Source organism: Petaurus breviceps, unplaced genomic scaffold (genome assembly GCF_028583685.1).
Source record: "Petaurus breviceps papuanus isolate PSGF00001 unplaced genomic scaffold, PetGlider_PUasm1.0 164, whole genome shotgun sequence".
NCBI lineage: Eukaryota > Metazoa > Chordata > Mammalia > Diprotodontia > Petauridae > Petaurus > Petaurus breviceps.
This window is the reverse complement of record NW_027185735.1, coordinates 15,693,379-15,712,766: the sequence shown is the minus strand read 5'-3', so window position 1 is coordinate 15,712,766 and position 19,388 is coordinate 15,693,379. Positions and strand designations below refer to the sequence as shown.

General features: G+C 38.0%; 1 protein-coding gene across 6 annotated transcripts in view; it reads right to left on the bottom strand.

The window, feature by feature from the left end:
• Positions 1-14,966, bottom strand: part of FUT8 (fucosyltransferase 8) — a 491,667-nt gene extending 476,701 nt beyond the window's left edge. For 5 of the 6 annotated variants that reach the window (XM_069082396.1, XM_069082394.1, XM_069082393.1 and 2 more), the window contains exon 1: positions 13,744-14,965. The gene's annotated coding sequence lies outside the window, so the exon portion shown is untranslated. Of the gene's footprint in view, positions 1-13,743 lie in introns of all 6 variants that reach the window. The other variant, XM_069082397.1, reaches the window with a different exon arrangement.
• Between the last annotated feature and the right edge of the window lie 4,422 nt (positions 14,967-19,388).

Here is a 19,388-nt window from a genome sequence, read left to right as displayed (position 1 = left end):
CTGGCCTACCTGCTGTTCCTTGTACACAATACCCCCATTTCCCACCTTTGTAATTTTGCACTGGCTCTGTCCCCTTTACCTAGAATGGACTCCCTCCTCACCTTTACCTCAAAGAATTCTGAGCTCCCTTCAAAATTCAAGTGCTACATGAAGTCTTTCCATATGGTTCTCCCCACCCACAGTATCAAAACTGCATTTAGGTAAAATAGATTATTTCCATTATGTGTATATATTGAAGCTCCCTGACAGCAAGGACTGGTTCTTTTTTGTCTCATGTGCTCTTCTTAATAGCAACTGACTGATATGAATGTAAGGGGATAGGTAGCACTGTTCCCAATGGAATAAAGAATGAAGAATGCAGAGAAATGCATATGATCTCACATCTATCATTCCCTTATATTATTCCCATCCAGAAGGCACCAAAAGGATAGTTGGTGTCTATGGCTTGGGTAGCCACAGGGGATTAATGGAAAAGGAATTAATATTAAAAAAAGGTCATGTAATATCCTGAAATACTGTGGCACTTAAAACAAAAGACCATGCACTGCTTTAGAGCAAACACAGGAAGAGGCCCAGGTAGGACAAACAGGAAGTCAGCTTCAAATGACTTGGAAGCCACTGACATGATTTCTTGAGAACTCCATGCCCACAGAGTCAAGTCATCGTGATTTAGAGAAAAAGACACTTTAAGAACCCTCAGGAAAATGGTGTTTACCAGGCAATCAGGAATGAATTAGAAGTCGCAAAACTGCTGCCACCTGCCATTGTGTTGCAGTAGATGGAAAACTAAGCATAAAATCAAGAAGATGTGAATTCAAATCCAGTCTGACTAGTTCCTCACCTGAAAAACAGGGATAACAGTACCTGCCTTCCACAGTTGTTGAGGATTTAGAAATGAGATGCTTGTAAAGTGCTTAGTACAGTGCCTGGCATAGCACTTAATGTTTGTTCCCTCCATTCCTTCTCTTGATGACTCAGATACTGGGGAACTTCGAAACTCTTCTCTGTAAACAGTAGCTAAGTAATCTGTTGTCTGAGCAAAAATGAAGTAAAGAATTCTTAACAGGGACAACTAATGGAAAATTGGGAGTTCACATCTTGCAGGTTGTGAACTGCTTAGGAGTTTTTAATGTTTTATCTTTTATGTCCAATTCTGTCCTGCAAATATACTTTAGTCTATAATGAAAATATATATTCCTTTGAGTTACATGAAGTTAGGTAAGAGATGAGGATCTTAATGAAAATGAGAACATGAGCCATTCTGATAAAGTTATGAAATATTAAAAGGATTGTTTTTATTCTTTAAAGCCTAGACTGATATGAGATAGAACCTGAGCAGGCACTAGCTAGCTTGAAAGGCAAAGGTTTTTCCATAATTTGTGAATATATAAAATAATCACAATGTAGAATACAGTAAATTGGACAGCTGGGTAGAACAGTGGATAGACCATCTGGGCCTAGAGTCAGATGAACTAATTACAAATAGAGCCTAAGACACTACCTGTGGGGTCCTAGGCAAGTCACTTAACCCTGTTTGCCTCAGTTTACTCATCTGTAAAATAAACTGCAAAGAAATGGCAAACCACTCCAGTACCTTTCCCAAGAAAACCCTAAATGGGGTCACAAAGAATAAGACACAACTGAATAAAAGAATACAGTAAAACACAACATAAAATCAAATAACATGCAAAGTACCAAATTACTATTAAAGTTAAAATATATTCATCTTTTCTTGAAAGTTTTAATAAACTATTTTGCAAGAATGTACTACTTTGTTGGGGAGGCAAGAGATATTTAAGGATTTTGTTTAAGTATCTATTAAAACAAAAACAAATTAAAAACTGAATGAAAAAACTATAATTACTTTTAAAAAATGACGCACATTATTAATATTCTCAATGGTGTATATCTTTGTCCTTTAAAGGAGGATTTCTTTTTCTAAACAACCAACTCATTCAGAGCCAAGTCTGGTGCATAAGGTGTATGATCAGGCAGAGTAATATTATTTGGGGGGAAAAGCTATTAAAAATTTATATTTTCTTGTTTCTCATACAACACAATGGCAGCTTTATTAGACCACAACTTTCCAAATTAATACAGTACAAAATTCTTTTAGGGGTATATGTCCTCTTCCTCCTATTTTAATCTTGGCCTCAGCCCCCAGGTCACTGGTATCTAACAGTTGAACTCTAGATCTCCATATTATTATGCAAGGCCATAATGCCAAATATCTCCTGCCTTCCCAACATATGCCTGAATGCCCTGTTAGAATTTAGGCTCTTTGCAGGCTGACTTGCTTGCATCTCTATTCTCAATACTTAAGCACTGTGCCTAGCACATTTATAGTTGTCATTTTAGTCATGACCAACTCTTCATGAACCCGTCTGTGATTTTCTTGGCAAAGACACTAGGGTGGTTTGCCATTCCCTTCTCCAGATCATTTTAGAGAGAGGAAGAGAGACAAACAGGGTTAACTGACTTGTACAGATTCACACACCTAAGTATCTGAGGCCTAGCATGTACCAAGTGCTTAATAAATGCTTTATCATTCGTTCTCTTCGGTTCACTGAAAATCTAGTTTCAGTAGTTTATAGTCACCCGATGTTTATAACTAAAGAGTACAAGTCATATTCAAGGATGAAATATTAGTAACGTTTCTGCCTCTAGTAAAATTTCTTTATTCATTACAGCTTTTTTGTCATTAATTCTTTTAAAAATATTGTACTTACATCACCTGCACTTTCAGCATACTCCCTACCTCCAAAACATCAATGCAGTTATTAAGTTCCTTCATTTTCAGAGGGGAGAAAATCTATCTATCCACAACTGTCTCCTAGAGATCTTTTAGAAACTAATCACCTTTTTTCATTTCTGGAAATTAAGTACAGCACAGTCCAATCCAACCCAAAGCAGGGTTGGAAAATACAGGGAGAAAATAATGAATTTAGAGAAGACTTAAGTTGGAATCCTGGCTTTATTTACTACCTATTTGTGTCTATGAAGTCATTTCACCCGATACTCAACTTTTTCATCCTACAATCTTGACCTGATAGCCAGATATTTCCTCAAATAGCACAATCCCACCAAAACAGAAAAAGATAAAAATTTTTGTTTTTCATTTTTCAGTTGTGTCCAACTCTTTGTCATCCCATTTAGGGTTTTCTTGGCAAAGATACTGGAATGGTTTGCCATTTCCTTCTCCAGTTCATTTTACAAAATTAGGAACTGAGTTAAGAGACTTGCCCAGGGTTACAAGCTAGAAGGTCAAATTTGAACTCAGGATGAGGAGTCTTCCTGATTCCCAGGCCAATGCTCTATCCACTGTACCACCTAGCTGTCTAGATGAAATTTACTAATTTAACAAGTTACCGTGTTTCCCCGATAATAAGACCTATCCCGAAAATAAGCCCTCCCCTTACTGTGTGAGATTCCTCTAAAATAAGCCCTCCCCCGAAAATAAGCCCTATTGAGATTGCTGCTGTAGTGAAGGTGATCCCCTGCGTTACACACTACATTACGGTACCCTCTGTATGCACCATCACACCCCCCCCCCCCCGGTAAAACGCACACCGCGCTCCGAGCTGCATCCAATCAGAGCTGCAGCAGTGAGCGCGTCATCCTGTTCTTCCCCAGTGATTTGCTTATTGAATAAAGGTACATTTTTTTGTTCACATTTGCCTGTTTATTAAAATTGCTGTCAATGTTCATTAAAATAAGCCCTCCCCTGAAAATAAGCCCTCTGGTGTTTATCTATCCAAAAAAAATAATAAGACAAGTGTCTTATTATCGGGGAAACACGGTAGCTACAGAACTTCATCACACACTATTGAAACTGTCAGTACAAAGCGGTGGCATTGTTTTTTCATTATTACCTATTAGCTAGTCTTATAGAACTTTCTCCCTTCTAAGCCTCAACTTAATGACTATGCCTTTTTCATTTGAAAATTCTCATATTCTCACAGCATTCAAACGTAATGTTAGGTCAGTGGTTTCCAAAAGCACCCTTTTACTAAACTAATGAATGAAATTTGTCGTTTCCAGGTTTTCTTATAATAAACATTTCTTGGCTCATTTTTATTCCCACAAAATCTTTACACATACGATAAAAGAAAGCATTAATCATTGTGCCACATCCACTTTAAAAAGATCATATGATTTTAGATATGTAAGGTACCTGTCATGTCATCTAATACAATCCTTTCATTTTATATGAGGAAACTGAGGTTCAGAAGGGTTGAATAATTTGCCCAGTAACACAGCAAGTGGCAAGGCTGGGAATTGAACACAGATCATAGAATCATAGAATTTCAGAGCGGAAAGGTTCCTCAGAGGTCAGAGGCTAGACTATACTCCAACCTATACCTGGAAAAAGAAGCTTCTCTATCAGTCAAGTAAGGTAGTCCTCTAGCTTTTGCTTGAAAAACTCCAATGCCTCTGATGTCAAATTCAGTGCTTTTTCCACCATACCTTACTGCCTCCCAAAGATGAAGGGGTAAACATAATGGTAGTAGGCAGGTCATCCCCAACCTTTAAATCTTCATTAAAGTCATACAATTAGGTACCTGGCGTCAGAGGTAGGGGAAAGGTAAAAAGGGATTTTTAAGTCTATCCCCAACCCTCTCCAAGACCCAGGAACTTTCTCTGGAAGTGAAGCAAAGTAGGCCAGCACCTGGGGGACCTACCTTCCATGTCCCACCCCATTTGGGTGGGACTAATGAGGAGGGAGTTTCAGATAAGCACTGGAGCACACCAAATATCTGTTCGACCCTGCAGAGGCTTCCACAGTGAGCACAGTGGCCAGGAAGGAGAGACAGGTATGTGGGAATAGGCCAAGTGAATAAAGGTCCATGAGCTGATAGGTGCTTGCTCCTTTTCTCATACTACTCACCAGTTAGAAGGAATTAAATTTTTTAGTCTCAATCTGGTAGATTTGATTTGAACTTTTCTTCTACTGAAAAAGAGTAGACATACCTGCATGGGAGTTGTACTTAAATCATCCAATTATTTTGGCCACCACTTCACGTTCTTTCCTCTCTCTCCTCTACTAATCTCAAAATGTGTCACACAATCCTGGCCCCACAGTTTGGAAAATTGTCTATTAATTAAGAGATTTGCCCATTAAGAGATGGCCAACAAAAATACTTAAGAAGTATAATCCAGAAAAGAAAAAGAAAAGGGATTACAGAATGGATAAGATTTAAAGAGTTTTTTAATTTCTTTTAATTTTTTAATTTAATTTTTAATTTTTGAATTTAAACTTTTTTAATTAAATGATCTGTTAAAGACAATATTAAACAATACAACTAATTAAATTTGCTTAGCAACTATTTACATGTAAATTAATTTCAATGCAGAAAATATAACTTTTTCAGTCATTCCCAAGAAGGGCCCACAAAAATCAGAATTTTTCACCCACTCATTTTTACTTTAGTATTTTTCATTTTGCATTATTTCATAATGGTCTTTCTAGATTTCTTTGTACTCCTTATAACTGTGAGACAACCAAATTCTTGCATTTATGTAACACAATTTATTTAACTATTTTCTTATTATTGGATATTTGTTTCTCAAGTTTTTTGCAATTACTTATAACAATGCTATGAAAACAGCTTTTTGTGTGTTGTTTTTCTGTAACACTTTCAGGGAACAATACTCAACAATAGAATAACTGGGTCAAAGAGTACAATTATTTTGGTAACTTCTACTGCATATTAACAAAATGCTGTCAAAAAGGTTCTATGAGACTACCTCCAACACCGAATTTTATTGCTTATAATTATGTTTGCCAGTTTGACTGCTATGAGACAGTGACTCAAAGTTGCTTTATTCTGAACCATTCAAATCACATAATTTTGTATCTGGAAAGGATAGCCATCATTTAGTCCAAACTCCTCACTTTACAAAAGAGGAAACTAATATCCAGAGAGATGAGGTTTTGTTTTTGCATTCTAGATCATATAGCTAATTTGTGATTGAGCCAGAAGTAGAACTTAAGCTTCATTACTCACTCTTCTCACTTCTTTTCATCATACCACTCCAGAGGCATATTGATATAGTGAGAATACTATCAGTCACAGACTTGGGACTCCTAGCTTCAGCTCTGTTTCCTCAGTCAAAGGGGAATAATAATACTCATACCACCAATCTTACAGCACTCTTGTGAAAGTGCTTCTTATGTCTTAAAAGTACCAAATAAATGTGAGGATTTAGTATCACTGCTAAAGAACAATTAAATGAATACATTATTGCTGTGAATTACTTAAGACAAAAACTAAGATTTAATTTTAACTCCCTGGAGACGTATTTTTAAAACTCCAAGAAATGAAAAAGCTCTTTTAAGGACACTTTAAGAAGCCACAAATTTTGGTAATGTGGTAATCCTTCTGCCAATACAAACAGTAATGCCCTCTGCTCTTCACCAAATGATCTTTGAAAGTTGCTGTTGCTGAAAAACTTCAAACTCTCCAATAAGTCGCTATGAGTTTAATTAAGTTAGAAGAGAATAGATTTTAAGTATGTAAACAAGGGCATATTCCAAGTCTTTCAAGGCTTGTTAGGGCTGACAAAGTTTATGGTATGCTGACACACAGCCTTCAAGAATCCTGGGTCATCTTCACAGCACAATGAAGCATTAGAATAGAGCTGGTGTTGAAGTCCAAGAAGTTTTCCCAAAAAATATGTAAAATGATAAAAATTCTGCTGTTTCTTCCTGATTTCAGATTCTTTTCCTCTTCAATATTCCCAAAAGTTAAAATACCCTGCCTCTAAATGGTACAGAAGCCATTACAAGGAAGAATTACAGAAACTGCACATCACGAACTTTAGGGACCTGTACACAGTTCCCTTGAAAAGACTTTGGTTATTCATCATCTTTCCCTTTAGATCCATTTGTACTGCTGTGGGTGGGACTCTGCAGTCAGTTACAGCTGATAGGTTTTCTCCTCTAGTTCTGGCAAGTTGCTCCAGGTACAGAAGAATTCTTTGGAGATTTCATTTTCCTTACATCTTTCTGCCACTATAATAAAACGATTCTGTTAGTGTTTAAGTTAAAATGAATGTATTACTAATAATACATTAAAAGGTTTCTTTACATGTTTATTATTTTTAACTTCTTTAAATAAGTATACATAACCTACATACCCTTTTTTGACTTAATTCAAGAGAGTCTAATATTCTTTGTTTACTCAGACATTAAAGATACACCTCTCTCATACCTCTCATCCTAAGAATATTTTTGTCCTGGTGAGAAACACCAGATTAACATTTCCAAGGTTTACTGCATCTAAGGAGACTTTTATTTTAAAATGGAGCTCCAGTCGACTGTGATTCTGTTTCAGAAATGACAATAAGGTTCAGCTATGCCCCTATTACCACAGGATTTCACCTAGCTATCATTAAAGCCCTAGATATGGATGTTAGCAAGAATATTAATTTCTGGCCTTTCCCATTCTTTTTCCTCAACTCTCAAATTGTCGATTGTTCCAGGTTCCTGAAATCCTACAATATTTTCCATAGAAAAGATAGTCATGTGATCAATGTGACTACTCCCTTCATTGATGCAGATCACAACCCCTTTGTACCTTAGGGCAGGAAATTTTATCACCTAGTGGTAAAACCCTTCTTATAATCAATCTCTCTGAACTTAGCAAGACTGGTTCTAGAACAAAGATAATACAATCACCTGGTCCACTCTTGTAGTCTTTTTAGCTTTAATAGCACTTGCTAGAATTTATGCTCCTCTGACATAGCTTTTGAAAATCCATAATGAGAAAGAGGACTGAATTTTAGTATAGGAAATTTACTTACTCAAATAAAAGGAAAAGCTATTCCTCTTTTTTGGAAAGCTTCACTGCCACCTATGACCTTGTTCCCTCCATACTTCCTCTCTTATTTAAACACTTTGGTTCTTACATCACATATCCCTCCCCTACCTATCTTCAATCTCTTCCAGTAGAAGGTGGCCAAGCGCAAGAAGAAAAAGAAAAGAGGTGGGAGAAAAGAAAGGAAAACTAGAAGAAAGAAGAAATTGATTTACACCATTCCTTAATCCTTCTCTCCAGCTAAGGTAGACCACTGGTCTCCAGTCTTAGTATGTCAAATTCTACGTTACTTGGAATGCAGCCCACCACAATCCAAAAGAAAAAATATTTTTTAATTTTTTTAAAGAATCACAGACGTTTCACCCATTCCTCTCCCTACTGTGGAAGCTTAGGCAGTCCACACTCTACACATATGTAAGTGGGTTTTACATATCATAAATACATATATAGGTATATATAACTTTTACTTGAAATAATATAAAAATAAAAATTTTGTATCCAAAAGATTTATCACTTCACAATTCAAAAAAGGCATTTACTAAAGTCCTTCCTAAAATCTGGCTTGGTACAAATTTACACTTATAATTCTGGTTAATGATTTTAATCATATTTTTATAAAAACAACTTCCTATGCACACTTTGAATTCACTGTTTCTTGGCAACAAGTAGTATGGAAACTAAAATATAAATGCAATTTTTAAAACAACCCCCAAATTAGCCAAGATGATGTTTTAAAATTGTAGTCTCTGGTTGTTTTTTTTTAAGGGAGAGGGGCAAAGGGGGGCTGTCCCATGCATTAGACTTGTTTACTTTTCTTTATGTCTGGATTATTTCCAAATAGTCAAATCTTTCATTTATATTCATTATATTCAGAAAGTGGTTGCTTTTTCATTTAAAGTTCACATCAAGAAATGTTTCTGACAGTGACGATTAGAAAACAAAAATACAGCTTAATTTCCTTTTCAAATCTATGATTGTAACTGATGAACAACTCAAAATTTTTATTACTTACTTTATAAACTATACACTTTATGTACACTTCCCATTAACCATGACTATAACAGGAAGAGAAAATAGAGGTCATCTAAAACTAAATCAATATTCACATATGCCATTACTTATTTTTAAAAAGTTCAAAAGTAGGAAAACAGAAAATCACGTACTATTTCAAGTTTTCAGATTCTAATCCCTCAAAGGAAAAAATTACACCATAGCAAACAATTAAATATTGTTATAATATTAAAGCAAATATTGTCATAATGTGAAAAGAAATACTGGCATAATACTTCGCAGAAAGGAAAAACATCACTGCAAAGATGAAGCTGAAACATATCATAAATTCACATTACTGCCCAATAAAATCACATTAAAAGTTCCCCCAAAAAAATGCTCTTTGCAAAAAATATTCTTCTAAATGATACAAATAACAAAAGACTTTATTTTTCAGAAAGTACAAAGAAAACTACTCTTCATGAGAAATAACATTCTGAAACTAATATACCTCTCTTTTCTAGAGTTTAATATGAGGAATAGGAACTAGGATATTTTATTTCATTGGTATATGGAATGCTAGAAAGAGGAAACTCCTCCTTATCAATGCAGGTCAGCATCTTCTCTGAAATTTTAGAGTCTAATCACTGAGAAATTAGACAGCTTCCCCAAGACCACACAGCGAGGAAGCACTTGAATCCAGGTCTTGAATTCCAGGCCTGCTCTCTATAAACTATACAATGCTTCTTTCTCAAGTTTAACATGTGCTAGTAAAACCTCCATTGCAACTTGGCTACTAGTACTAAGCATAATATTGTGAGTCCTAATTTTTCTTCCTCCTAAAAATAAAGCTGAGTTGTTTTGTGTGCATGTATAAGCAGATACATGTATATAATAGATATAATCATAAACACACACATTTTCTGTGGGCCAAAAACTCATACCACAAGAATAACACAAGGCTTAACTTTGTTCCCTTTTTTTTTTTTTTAATGTTTGGGCAAAGTGGAAGGTTTTTAGTTTGGGTTGCAGTTTTTTTTGCTAGTGTCATGGGGGACAGGAATGACAGAGGTAGCTATCTGTAAAGCAAATGTCTTTAAAGAAAAAAGTTCCCCCAAAAAAAGCTGTATCTTTTAGGGCGGCTAGGTGGCACAGTGAATAGAGCCTTGGAGTCAAGAGGACCTGAGTTCAAAACCGGCCTCAAACACTTAACACAAAAACTAGCCGTGTTACCTTGGGCAAGTCACTTAACCCCAATTGCCCTCCCAAAAAAGCTGTATCTTTTATCTATATTCTTTTTTAAGTTCATCTTAAATTTCAGCTTATTATAATGGCAACACGAGTAACTGAAAGTCTAATTACAGGAAAGGAAGTGATAGCCCAGACTGCAGAAAAGAAACCCCACATTGTAGAGAAGATAAACATAAAGTATAGAATAACCAGAAGTCACAAAAGGAAATCCAGGATCTATTCCTCTATCAGCTCCACCTACTGTACTGAAATTATAATGAGAAACCTAAAGTTGTCATTAGACCTAGGTTAAAAGGCAAATAAAACAATACTGATGCTGAAATTAAAGTCAAAGTCCTATTTTACTTTTAGATATGACACCATGGCTTTTAGACGAGGTTTTCAAAGATGTCTTCTATTAGAAAACAAATAGAGAAACTGAATTCTTTATTCAGGTAGATTAGTTTTATGTTTATTACTACAGATTATAAATTTAAATGAAGACAACTCTTTTAAAATCTGCAAAATGTGCAGTAATAAAAATAATATTTAATATTCAAAAGATCATAAATTCACTAAAAAGTACTGCATAGCAAATCAAAAGCAACTATTTTAAAAGATATGCAAGGTAAACAAAATAGTCTAGCAAGTTTTATAAAATTATGTTTACCTTATAGCATTAAACATACAAATGTTGCTCACTATTCTGTGGCCCAGAGACGCTATTATAACTTAAAAGGAATATTTTGTTTTTACTTTAAAAGTATATACTGATACTTATTTACATAAGATTTATTGAAAAAAAAATACAACCAACACCCTCAAATCCATCCCTTTCTAAACGATTATTCTAATATTTTTAAGATGGCTATCACCACCAGATTCTAGTCTTGATTTGGACTATCAAGAGAAATAAACTAACATACTTAACTGGGTTATAGTTTATAAATCTAAATAAAAATATAAAAGACAACAAAATAACATTGCTTTATATTCAAAAGGCACCAATCCAATTTAACAGGTCAGCTGGTCAATTCACTGCGCTATATTGCAGGAGGAAGCAGTTAGAAAGTGACCTTGGGATACTTACTCTCCAGATGTATGAACAATCCAATTCCTCATCAAAATAAGACCTATAAAGTTTCTGGAGATTACACAGATTTACTCATGCACACTGAATGCACTTGCTTATACACATTCTGATCTTTTAACCTATACCAGGGGTGTGGTTAAAATTTCAAAATTATGGATTGGTTATTTTAAATAAAGGTTACAAACAAGCACTAAGGACTTGGCAAAGCTTCACCTCTCTCCTTAACTCTCTCCTTCTAGACTATAGACTTCTACTATATTGCACCAAGCACAATGACAAAACGTGATCATAAATTAAGTTCTTAATCACACATTCACAGTTGTTTTAAGTGAGAAATTAAATGTTTCTATCCGCTTTCCAAAATTTCAGACCATAAAAACTGGGGTAACAAATCCTATTACTTGTTCTACAGAAAACATGCTTCCTAATACTATCAACAAATAACTTTATATACAGAAAAATATTTTTCCTACCCTTTTCAACAACAACAACAATAATAATATTGGTCGCAGGAAATCTGTTTTAGGCTTTTAAAAAGTTCCAGCATAAATTAAGCTATTTGCTTTGGCACTAGCTCCCCCTCCAGACCATACTACTAATGTTGTAACTGCATTTAAAATATAAATATGATGCACTCACTGGTTGTACCAGGTCATTGCCAAGTACTGAAATTCAACATTTTCCAAAAAATATCACATCAGAGTGCTTGAAATAAAAAAAGAACTGTACCAAAGAACGACAGAAATTAGTCAGAAAGATTCTTAAAATTTCATCCATCTTAAACAGAAATGACATGCAGGAAAATACATCTGGACACTTACAAAATGATTTTTCAGTCAAATGCCATAACTGAAATATAATCTTTCTACAATTCTACATTTCAATGAAATTAATCTAAATTCACTATTCCAATGAACTAGATTCTGTCACTGTATATAACACTTTTTACTTTTGTCTGCCTAATTCATTACTTGATCAAAGATAAAGAAAATATTTTTGCATCTGTTTCTGCTATCTATGCAAGTTTCCTTCCAGCTGTTCAGCAGGCTCTTCAATTTAAGAATGCTGAAGTTCTAAAGTTGTAAAAAGAAAATGCTATGCCTCCAAAGCAACTTCAGTAGTTTTTAGATCCTTTTCATTCCTGATTGCCTAAATTCTTGAGAAACTAAACTTCTATGATTCACAATTTCAAATCTGGATTTTCTTAACCTTACTATTGAATGAATTACTCGTAAATATATTTTAATCTGAAAATTTTGTGCTGGAATACAAAAGATTAGAGAAGTATTGGTGTTCACTTTATGGAATGGCTTTTGAAGGAGCCAAAGTAAAACCACAACTCTTTCCAGTAAGCATAAGATAACCCTACAATGCTTAAAAAGATTTAATTGTTTTTATAATACATTTTCAACATAATTCTTTTTAAAAGTGCTACTTCATGAAATCAAATACACAAACTTAACAAGAAAATAAAGAACATCTTTGATGATAAAAAAAAAAACCTCTTATGAAACCTACTTCCTTCATCCATTGGCTTTAAAAATAAAAATTAGCCAATTACTTGTGAGTTTATTTAAACTGTAAAAAACATCATTGCAAATCGTCCTAAGGAAAATTAAACTGGCAATTAGAGGTCTATGGTTGCAGAACGGAAATTGTGACTTCACTCTCCTGAACTGGTTTAAATAAATACAATGCATGGAATTTTATGTATCTTTTAAAAATTTTCCTACCCCCCCAAACACAAAAGACTCAACCCTAAAAAATCAAGCCAAGGTTTAAAGCCAGATGTGGTCAGTGCCGTCCAACTTTAGAGTAGTTTGAAATGCAGCAGTTCTCTGATGTTCGGTGTGCCAGAAGGTTGCAACCCCCAAAGTGAATTGTCAGTGAATAACAGGTGATGCACCGGACACCGCACAGGCTGCAAGGCAGGGCAAACCTCCCCACAAAGAGATGATTAGCTCTTTTATCACCACCACCCCCAGCCCTACAGCATTTAGAGTCAAGTTACCATCACCTCTCCATTAAAAGGTGAGAGGCCCCCTTCGCTAACTAAAGCCCACAACCTTAAAGAGAAGGGGCTGCTCTCTCTTCCTCGGTGGGGTGGATCTGGGTGCAGATGCATTCCCCCCATTTCCATTAGGAGCATTAAAAACTCGCACACTAAGATGCCCACCGGCCGGAGTGCGTGAGCTGAGTGGGAGGTGAAGGAGAAGGGGGGGACGAGGAGGGGCCCGCGCCGCCCCCCCCCCCCCCCATCTTCCTTACCCCCCTGGGCAGGATGCGCTCTTCTGAGGAGAGCAACAGCGCCCCTCCCGCCCCAGGCAGAAGACGCCCCGGCCCCACTTAGCCCAGGACTCCCACACCTGAAGCTCCCGGAGCTGAGCCCCCACCAAGCCCCCAGCTCCAGGGTCCGCGGAGGGATGGAGGGGAAGAGGGGGAGGGGAAATTCTTTCCCCGGCTCCTTCCGGGAATCGCTGTTTAAGCGGCAGCCGCAGGCCCGGGAGGAGAGAAGCGGCCCCAAGTCCTCGGGTTCTCCGGGTCCCCGAGCTTTCCCCGCCACCGGGAACCCCAGTCTCAGCCCCACGCGACGACCCGACGCCCCCTTACCCGTGGAAGGAGGGGAGGAGGGCTCCAATGGCTCGTCTCCAGCTACCGCCACCTCCAGCCGTAGCTGCCCTGAGAAGGGGGAGTGGAGTGGGAGGGGTGGTGGCGTGGACGAGGATGCTACTCCCGACTCGGGGAGGGGAGGAAGAAACGGAAACAGGAACCACCGCGGCGGCCGCCGCCGTTTAACGGAGCCTTCGGCGCCACTGATTGAGGGGGAACGCGAGGCGGCGCGAGCTGGGCGGACGCTGACAGCGCGAGCCGGCCACTGGGCGCGCGACCCAGAGCAGCACGAACCCCATTCCTGGGGGGGCGGAGAGGGGAACGGATGAGGGGGCAGGGGTGGAGTGCGGGAGGTTGGAAAGACTGGGAGAGCTAGGGGAGGGTAAAAAAAAAAAACCTGGGCGGGTCAGCCGGGGATAACGCGCGCACGCGCCGGAGCGGCTCCGACAAGAACGCAGGCGGGGGAGCCTATGATAGCGCAAGCATGCGCGCGCGAAAGGGGCGCGCACCCCTCGCCGTTCAGGGCCCGTCAAGTGTGCGCGTGCGCATGCGCCAGCCGCTGCCACCTACGGCGACCCTGGCATGTGCCAGTGCTTCTTCCACACCGCCGTTTCTTTCTCTTTTTTTTTTTTTTTCCGCTCTTGGGTTCCCGCAGTAGCGGGAACATCCACGTCCAAGCCAAGTGAAGAAAATACTCTTGGGACGAGGGGACATTTACGCAGTTCCATCAGCCACACACGTGCGCATGCACTCCCACACGAGTTGTAAAGGAATCCGCTGTATTCATCCTCATCAAGAATCATCCAGTACCAGGACTTAACAAGGAGGGGTGAGGAAAGGTTGCCCTAGAAAAATCCCAGACTTCCCTTGGGGAGAACAAGCCATCTGGGGTTTGCAGTATTCTTTCGGTCTCCTGGAAATGATAGGCACGTCTGGCAATTCCTTTACTGGCCCTGCGGGGAATATTGGACTGCTTGAGGTACGTTGGCGTTGGGTAATGCTGAACGGTCCAGGGGGAACACTGGTTCGCCAGCGCGACAACCGCATGCAACGTGCATTGCTAAGTGAGACTTCCTTCCACCCCTTACCAAGGTGGCTCTACATGATGCCCTCTCATCGTTTTTTCAATTGATTTAGAACTAAAATCCGCCCAAGCTCCGCTTCATCGTGCATAGGAAAACACGTTTAGGGGAGGCCAGGTGTGAGTTTCTGTTACGTGCCCAGCAGCTCCACTAGCCGAGCTTGGAGAAGCCTCTGACCCTGCGAAAAGTTAATACCTCATTGCCTTCACCACGCACACCTAAGGGAAACGGCATCTTTTTTCCAACAAAGCTCCCCACCCACCCACCCACCAAGACATTTAAAAAGTCTTGAAGCTGGCAAGTGAAGCGAGCAACTGTTCTAAGCTTCGGAGCCCAGCCGACTGATGGGCTGCCTCTCCGGCCCAATCCTAGGCGTAGGGCCTGGAGGAGGGGAACTGTAAATACCCAATGAGGGAAAGGAGAAGAAAAGCGAGGGGTGCGGAATCGACGAATCAGAGAGCGAGAGAGTATGAGTGGAATGCGACCGGCCCAATCAGAAACCCGGGTACCGTGGTCCTTTTCCAAACTCTGGCCTCCCAGCCCTGGGGCTTAACATCTTTGACTCTCGGAAGGGCTGGGATGAGTTGTAGAAGAGGAGGTCTTTCCCTCTTTTGGGTTAATGTCTTTTGAAAATGACACGATGTGATCAGTACGGGCACCCAGGAGAAAGCCTAACACCTAAAGATGTTAGGTCCATGTGTGTAATCCTTGAAAAATAGGTGGGCTTCAGATAAGAGTGGCCTTCGGGATTACACAGCCTCCCCAATAAAGCATATTGGACTCACCCTCCAAAACATTCATGTGATAATTACTCCCCCATCCTCTTAACTCCAGTTAAGTATTTTACAGCCATTTTTTAATGAATTATTATTACAAGGTGAGGCAACTTCTCTAAGGTTATTTACAGCCAGAACTAGAATTGTGAAATTTCAAGTCTACAGTCTCGTTATTGCAGCTGGTGCCTCAGGCTACTCCGAGCTGCCAACTAAATCCCCATCCCTATGTCACAATTGTGTTGGGTATTTACAGTTCCTTAGAGTGGATCTGAGGGGGCGAAATTAAGGCCCAAAGTCTAAAGTAGCCTTTATGTAATGCTAAAATGAAAAGATATTATTTTACAATCCTTGAGAATGACTGTAAGCCATTAATAAATCAATTTTCCTGTGCCTCAGTTTTCTTTACTTGAAACTTTAGGGGGTGACTTTCCCCTACCAAAAAAAAATTAAGCTATTGTTTGGATTATATCTTGTTTCATTTATATCGTGGTTCAATTCCACAAGCATTTAATTCATTTATCTATTGTTTGTGAACTAATTGATCAATTATTATAATTATAATTGATTAATTTCTTTAAAAGATTGAAGCATTTATTAAGCATTTACTATGTGCAAAGCACTGTGCTGTAAAGATTTTTTTAAATGACAAAGTCTCTACCCTAAAAAAAAAGATTTTACAACTGTTAGAGGATGAGGGGAGGGGAAATGGAATAGAGTAATTAATTTAACTTTTGAAAGAAAATCCAAAGAAAATAAATACACAAGGAAAATGTCAGGAGGGTAGAAAATTTGTCAAAGATTTGATGTACTTCTGAAGAAAGGTAACATTTTGCACAAACTTGACCTTGGGAAGTTCAATGGATAGCCTGGAGTCAAGATACCTTGTTCCTTAATTCAAATCTGGTTTCAGACACTTACTAGCTGTGTGACTCTGGGCAAGTCATTTAACCCTGTTTGCCTCAGTTTCCTCATCTGTAAAAATGAGCAAACTGCTGCAGTATCTTTGCCAAAGGAAACCCCAAAAGGGATTAGGAAGAGCTGAGAAATGACTAAATAACAGCATATATACTAAGTAGAAGACACAGTGATAGTGACTGTTACTACAATTCACAACATCTATATCACCCTTTAAGGTTTACAAAGTTCTCTATATACATTATCTTATTAGAGCCTCACCAGAACACTATGTGATAAGATGTTATTACAGTTCAATTAGCTTCCCCCTTTTATAGAAAAAGGAAAAGTGTCAGAAAAAGAATTCAAAACGTGGTCACTCCTAACTCCAAATGCACTGTTCTTTCCATTACAGTAAACAGAATACGGCTACCTCCATATGATTTGCTTTAAGTTCCCCAGGGATTTAAGTCTAGCTGTGTCAACTAAATTTCTGTCTAGCTGGAATGTGCGTAAAAAGACCTTGAAATTCCCCAAAACTTAGTGGCTGTTGCCAAACTGGATGCACTTTAAAATGCTTTCAATAGCAAGAGCGGGACAGTTTAGCATAATGGATAGAGTAAAACTGGAAGAGGGATTAGTTTAAGATCTACCTCTAATACATGCTGAGCAAATCTCTGTTCTAGACAAGCTTTAATACTGTAAGTTGCAAAGAAGGTGCCAACCTATGTTGGTAGAGGGAGTTTTGACATCACATACAATCTTTGTCCCTTCAGTAGAAAAGTAACATTTGAGGACAAATTTGGTTTTTTGAAATTCTCAGTCCAAGAAGCTTTACACAAATCCACTTTATCTCTAATGTCATACTGACAATAATAATAGCTGTTAGCACTTATATAGCACGTTAAGGTTAACAAAGCACTTTAAAGGATTTCATTTATCCTCAAAACACAATGGGAACTAGGTCCATTTGTTATCATCCCCTATTAACAAATGAGGAAACTGAGGCAAGCTGGTGAAGTGACTTGCCCAGCATCTCACAAGTATCCAAGGTCCTTGTCCAGCAAATTCTTTCTACTGCACCACCTAGCTACCTCAACACCTCTTCCAAACAACAATCACAACATTTAAAATGAGATATAAGTATACATTTGCCAGGACCTTCTAACCTCTTGTATCTCTTCTTCCTCAAGTCATCCTTTTTTTTTTCATCCCCAAATTTCTCCCTCTAGAGCCAGCTTGCTATCAGTCTGATTGTCCTAACTAAAGAATTTAATCCAAAATGTATTTTTTTTCTTCTCTTCACTCAAGTTCCAACATATGTTCAGGGTATGCCAAGTATGGCTTGAAATGAAAAAGGATAAGGCTTACATTTCAATGGCAAGAAAGTAAGACTTTCATCTTTGTCTTAAAAAGGTACAATTATACAACTGTATCAACCTATTGAATCTCAACCTTCAACATTTTTCTAATGCTAAAAGTTATGAGTTGATTAAGTGCTTACAACCACACCACTTAATCAGTTCAATAAGAACTCAACCCACCCTCTTTTCCTCAAATCCCACCCAAGTGTAATCATTTAAGGATTTAGCTGAAAGTCTCAGCTAGGAGACAGGGATATTGGATATGTAGGTTTTAATTATGCATAAGTGGCTTTGGTGATCTATATAAAGTGGGACTTTAAAAATTCGAATAAGCCTGTATCAGCTAAATAGTTAACCTCTAGGCCAAAATGTAAAAATCCAGGGGTCTCAGCCCATGTATGTCTTTTTTTAAGGCATGAATTTTTTTTTAAGTTCCAATTATTTTCTGTATTTCAGTTAATGGAGAAAGGTAGTATCATTTATTTATTCTGAAAAATGCAGTTTTAGTCTCTTAACTGCATTGCCTAGAGAAAAATAAAACCACCCAACCAGGCCTCCATGAAATGTAGACTATAACTGCAAGCAATGTTTGTTGAATTGAAGCAAAAGGGAAAAACACTGAATTTTATACAAAGAAAATAAAAAATAGAAGTGCAGAATGTTATTTGTTTCCATCAGACAGTTACTGTGACTAAATTCAGTGGAAAGCCCACTGGTTTTGATTTACTAGTTGTGTGACCCTGGGCAAATGATTTAATCTCTCTCAATTCCAAATTCCTCATCTAGAAATATTTATTGAGTGCCTTCTGTGTACAAGGCACTATGCTAGACTTCCAAATCATAATGAATTAGGTATCAGGTAGATAAATGAAGTTTGATTTAAAAGGCTTTTTGTAATTGGTGTTTGAAATACTGTTAATAGTATTATAGTTATAGCATACTTTGTTAGTGTGTGTTGTGTGTTTTATTTCACACATTTTTAGAAATTAAAGACCATCATTGAATTTTTATTATAGCTGTCATTTGAGTCATAACAGTATTTTTTTTTTTTGCTTTTTTGGAGAGGGGAAGGCAGGGCAATTGGGGTTAAGTGACTTGCCCAAGGTCACATGGCTAGTGTTAAGTGTCTGAGGCTGGATTTGAACTCAGGTCTTCCTGACTCCAGGGCAGGTGCTCTATTCACTGTGCCACCTAACCTCCCCCTAGATCAATATTTCTAATCAACTGTAAGTTAACATACAAACTTGATGTACCATCATTTAAAATAGGAAGAATGCTAGATTTGGAGTCTGATGAGTAGAACTAAATTCCCAACTCTGCTATTAGGTGCTATCTCTGCACCTTGGGTCAGTAATTTAACCTCTCTGAGCCTTGGTTTCCTCTTCTGTAAAATAAGGGAGTTGGTTAGTTGACCACTAAGGTCCCAGTTAGCTCTAAATCCATGATCCTATGATTTGTCACTGCTCAGAAAGATAATAGTACAATTCAAACTGTTCCTGAAAAAGTAGAGAAAAATTTAACTTAATATC